This window comes from Myotis myotis, unplaced genomic scaffold (assembly GCF_014108235.1).
Source record: "Myotis myotis isolate mMyoMyo1 unplaced genomic scaffold, mMyoMyo1.p scaffold_m19_p_4, whole genome shotgun sequence".
NCBI classification, from domain to species: domain Eukaryota; kingdom Metazoa; phylum Chordata; class Mammalia; order Chiroptera; family Vespertilionidae; genus Myotis; species Myotis myotis.
Window position 1 is genome coordinate 90,618,366 of NW_023416346.1, and position 5,839 is coordinate 90,624,204.

The following is a 5,839-nucleotide window of genomic DNA, read 5'->3' on the forward strand; positions in this document are numbered from 1 at the left end:
ATTGGTCCAGTGTGGTTCAAAGAAGCTCCAAGTGTGCAAAAAACCTTTTATGAGTTAAAACATTCTAAGACCTCAATGTCCAGCATTTGGATAAAGGCCATTGATGAAAACAGACTCTTCTGGGAATGTGCAAGGTTTGAGCAACTTACACTTGCTAAGTCAACTATTTCCTGTACATTTCACCTGTCTGGCCCTTGTCCCAGGCTCTCTGACATGAAAACAATTGTATTTTTCTGAGCACCTACATTTAGTATAGGATTTATATAGCAAATATAGTAATAATATCAACATGAGTATATCCAGCATTTGGAGGAGTCAGTGCTACATAGGGATAGACATGAGGTAGCAATTAATACATACTATATTGTCATTATGTTTATCTCCACATTTTTGTGTTAATTTATACCTCACCTACAGTTGTTTGTGCTTTATGATAAAATTCAGTAGAGCTACAATAGGTTCCCTTAATCTATAGTGGATACTTTCCAAAACTCCCAGTGCATGCCTGAAATCACCGATAGCACCATATACTTTTCATACATACCTATGATAAATTTAATTTATAAATTAGGAACAGTAAGAGATTAACAATAACTAATAAAATATAATAATTATAGCAATATAATGTAATAAAAGTTATGTCAATGTAGTTTCTCCTAAATATCTTTTTGTACTGTATTCACCCTTCTTATGATGTGAAATGATAAAATGCCTACGTGATGAGTTAAATTGAGGTGAATGATGTAGACACTGTGTTGTAATGTTAGGCTACTATTGTCCTGACTATATGTAAGGAGATTCATCTGTTTGAGTGATCCTGGATCACTGTGCCATGACATTGATGCATATCAGAAGCAGATGATGTCAATGGTTGGGAATCTCCAATTTTTGATTTTTTTTTTCTGAAACCTTTTGAAGAACATTGCAACCTGAAATTGTTGTCTTTTTATTTTAACTCGTGGAAGTGTTGCTGTCCAGGTAATCCTTTGGTGATCATGTGGGTTACTTTAATCTGAGTTCTATCTGAAGGTCATATTCCTTAATTTTGTCCTTTAATACCTGCAATTAGAAACACTTCAACAAATGCTGGTAATGTCCACACTGCTGGTTCTGTTTCAGTTTCTTCATTTTCCTCTTCCTCTGTAGACAACTCAACAAATTCTTCCAAATCCTCATTTGTTAACACTTGATGACCTTCAATATGTTCTCTAACTTCATAAAATATGTCAGCAAATTTTTCTCCATCCACTTGTCTTGCTGTGTGAATGATTTTTTCTCACTTCACCATCAATCCCTGGAAGCCTTTATTTATTTATTTTTACATTTTTTTGTTGAAAGTATTACATATGTCCCCTTCCCCCATCCCCATTACAACTTCAGTCCATAAGTTCTTCCAGCAGGAATTTACAGTTTTCCACTTTAGCTCCTTCATTGCAGCTTTGGTGAATGTTACTGCATCAGCATTAATGAATGAATTCTTGCACTGCATTATGTCCAGATTAAGGTATCCATCAATTACTGATTGAATGCAATCAAATATCAGGTGTGTGTTTATGGCCTTGACAAACAATGATGCCCTGGTTAAAGGGGCTCAAGCAATGAGGTTGTATTTAGAGGTAAAAATAAAACTGTGACATTTTCCTTTTCATAAAAATAGATTCAGGATGATCAGGTGAATTGTCTGCTATTGATAGGACTCTCTTACAAGTGTTTTATTTGTTGTTGTTGTTTGTTTTACTGCTATTCCATGAAATCTTGGTGGAACTATTCCATAAACAAGATAGCTGTCACTCATGATTTCTGATTATGTTGCTAGAACATGGGCAGATAATTTTTGGTTTTGTTTGTGAAAGCATATGTGTTGTTTGTGTGTTATGCTTGGCTTTATCATATGCCCTGCAGTGTTGTCACATAGTACAAGAATTAATCTATCCTTCCTTATTTTTCCCCATACAGAATAATGACTTTAGTGATTGTTGGCATTAATTCCAAGCCCCAGTGTACATGAAGTTTGCAGGATTACTTGCTGAATCCGTGTGAGTTACAGGAACAGAGTAAACAGAACTCTGCTTCCTAATGCCCATCAGAGGCACTCATGCTCTTTTACTCTACGAGGCTGTGCTCATAACCATTTTGTTTGACAGTCTTCACATGAGAGGGGCGGAGGTGGATGGTCCGATATACCTCATCGTGATGCACCCAATATTCCAGCCTCAACTCAAGCAGAAGCAAGAATACTGGTATAGCCCATAAAAAAGCAAGGGTATTTTGAAATGAGACAGACACTCTATAACTTCCAAGAGTCTGATTTTTGTAAGGAACAATTATCGTACTTTTTTTCTGTTGTTGTGTTCTCATTATTAGGTAGTGAGACAAGCAATTTACTTCTCACAAATAAAGTGCGAGAATTTGGAACAGTCAAAAGGAGCAATCTGACTGTTCTTCCATGTTTTATGTCCTGGTGCCTCCTTTGCATTTTTATGAATGCAGGTTCTCTTGAGAATCTTCCAGATGAGCCAAGTTTTATCATGATTGAAGACTTGCTTTGAATGGTATCTTTTCTCCTTTTTTTTTTAAAATATATTTTTTATTGATTAAGATATTACATATGTGTCCTTGTCCCCACGTTACCCTCTACCCGCCCCCCCCCCCCCCGCTCATGCCCTCACCCCCCCCCGTTGTCCGTGTCCATTGGTTAGGCCTATATGCTTGCATATAAGTCCTTTGGTTGATCTTTCCCCCTTACCCCTACCCTCCCCTACCTTCCCTCCAAGGCCCGACAGTCCAATCAATGCCTCTCCGTCTCTGGATCAGTCCTTGTTCATCAGTTTATGTTGTTCATTATATTCCACAAATGAGTGAGATCCTGTGGTATTTATCCGCTCTCCAGTTCCATCCATGCTGTGGCAAATGGTAAGAGTTCCTTTTTCTTCTTCCTCTTCTTAAAGAATACCTTTCAGCATTTCATATAATGCTGGTTTGGTGGTGATGAACTCCTTTAGCTTTTTCTTATCCGTGAAGCTCTTTATCTGACCTTCTATTCTGAATGATAGCTTTGCTGGATAAAGTAATCTTGGTTGCAGGTTCTTGCTATTCATCACTTTGAATATTTCTTGCCACTCTCTTCTGGACTGCATGGTTTCTGTTGAGAAATCAGCTGACAGTCGTATGGGTACTCCCTTGTAGGTAACTGAGTTTCTTTCTCTTGCTGCTTTTAAGATTCTCTCTTTATCTTTTGCTCTTGGCATTTTAATTATGATGTGTGTTGGTGTGGTCCTCTTTGGATTCCTTTTGTTTGGGGTTCTCTGCGCTTCCTGGACTTGTAAGTCCATTTCTTTCACCAGATAGGGGAAGTTTTCTGTCATTATTTCTTCAAAAAGGTTTTCAATATCTTGCCCTCTCTCTCCTTCTGGTACCCCTATAATTCTGATGTTGGTACGCTTGAAGTTGTCCCAGAGGTTCCTTACACTATCTTCATATTTTTGGAATCTCTTTTCTTTTTTCTTTTTCGGTTGGGTATTTTTTGTTTCTTTGTATTTCAAATCTTTGACTTGATTCTTGGGATCCTCTTGTCTGCTGTTGGATCTCTGTAAATTATTCTTTATTTCAGTCAGTGTATGCTTAATTTCTAGTTGGTCCTTTTTCATGTCCTCCATGGTCTCACTATACTTATTGAGGGATTCATTAAATTTATCGGCGGTTTCCATAAAATTCTTGAAAAACCTTATAAATGTGGCCTTGAACTCTATATCCAGTTGTTTGCTTTCCTCCATTTCTGCCATTTGTGACCTGTTTCTTTGTCTCCGCATTTTGGCTGCTTCCCTGTGTTGATAGAGTGGCCCTGCGCTCCAGGTGTCCTGTAGGGCCCAGTGGCTCAGCCTCCCCAGTTACCTGTGGTGGACACTCTTGGTGCACTCTTGGTGCCTTGGTTGTTGTAGGATCACTGGGAGGAATTGACCTCCAGGCCAATTGGCTGTGAGAATCAGCTGTGTCTGAAGTGGGAGAACTTCTGTGCTGCAGACACCCTTCTGGGGCAAGACTTGCTTCAGTGGGGCTTTGGTGCTCACTGAGTCTGCTCCCTGAGTGTGTCCCTTATGGATCTGAGGAGTTGCAATCTGGATGGTCCCCCTCTGACCACTGGGTACCGTGGCTCCTGGATCTAAGGAGGTGCTAATTCAGCCTCTGCCTGAGGCCACACAGCAGGAGCCACGAAGAGGCTCAGCTGTGAAGCAATGCAAGCTGCTGCGGGGCCTTGGGCCTTCTCTTGGAAGTTCCGGGTCTGCCTGGCTCGGCTGCAGTTAGGTACATTCACATGCAAAAGCCTCTGCCGCAGCCTGGGTGGGGCGGGGTCTCAGGGAGTCAAAGGGCGGAGAAAGCAGCTATGGCTGATTCTCCTAAGGAGTCGCGCGTCTCAGTGACCCGATAATTGCTGCAAGCAACTCTGAGGGAAAGCCGCACTCAAGTTCGCCCGCTGCCCGACAGTCCAGCTTCTCCCCGTATGAGTCCTGGGTCCCCAGAGACTTCCCGGAACCGGAGTTCAGAGCAGTCAGGAGCTTGTGATTCAAAAAAAAAACAGCCGCGTCCTCAGGTGCCACCCCCTTTCCGCGCGCGCACGAGCCACCGTACCTCTGCACTTCACCTCCGCAGCTCCTCTGGCTCTCAGTGTGCTTTTCTTTCCTTCTAGTTGTAGAATTTACACTCAGCCAGGCTTCCTGTTGTTCTGGATGATGTCTGCTCTGTCCTTTGCGGTATTTTTCAATTGTTGTGGGAGGCGACAATTTCCCGGTGTTTATCTATGCTGCCATCTTAGTTTCTCCAGTATCTTTTCTCCTTAATCAACTTATTAAACTTTGTAATAATGGTGGCAGCAGCTTCCTCATGGGCAGATGCAGCCTCTCCAGTATTTTTTTTTTTATTTCAGTCTAAATCTATTCCTGAATCTGTATAACCATTCCCTACAGTAAATGGCTTGATGTCACTCATTTCAGGGGATCCCTTGCTGAAGTCTTCATAATAAATACCCTCAGTACTTTTTGACACAACACATTGTCATTAATTGGAACATGGTTTCTGATCACGTCTTCCACTCACAAATTTAATGCCTTTTTTCATCTTAGTGAAGTACATATGTATCATGGACATAACTTTTGCAGTTTGAGATGTGACAGAAAAAGTAGCACAAATCTCTTTTTCCTTCTTTACAATTTCATGGATAGAAGATTTGTTCTTATAGATCTTTGCAACCTCATCATACGGCTTTTTTCATTGAACTTTAAATATTTACTTGAAGCACTTAGTGGCTTCTCTTTTGCATATCTGAATTGCCAACAGCACTTCTCTTGCACTTTGGGGTTGATATTAAAGAAGGCTGACTTCAACATAATCCCTGGAATACCACAACAATATGATAACTGAGATGGCTACTAAGTGACTAATGTACAGGTAATGTATACTGCATAGATACATTAGACAAAGGGATGCTTTACATTCTGAGCAGGATGGCATGATTTTATTACACTACTTAAAATGGCTTATAACCTAAAACTCATTAATTGTTTATTTTTGGAATTTTCCATTTAATAATTTTGGATGGCAGTTGATTGTGGGTAACTGAAACCATTGAAAGCAAAACGATGGATAAGAGGTGAGACTACTCTATTTAGCATATTAACTAACTGATATTAACTAGATCTGATTCCTCCTAATACCAATCATTTTCCATTGATATCATAACCTGAGGAGGCTTTAATTCAATTTCCTAATACATATAGTTATCAATATCTATATTATAGGATTTATTTATTTATGTAAGGTAATTTAATATTATCAGCAATGCCAA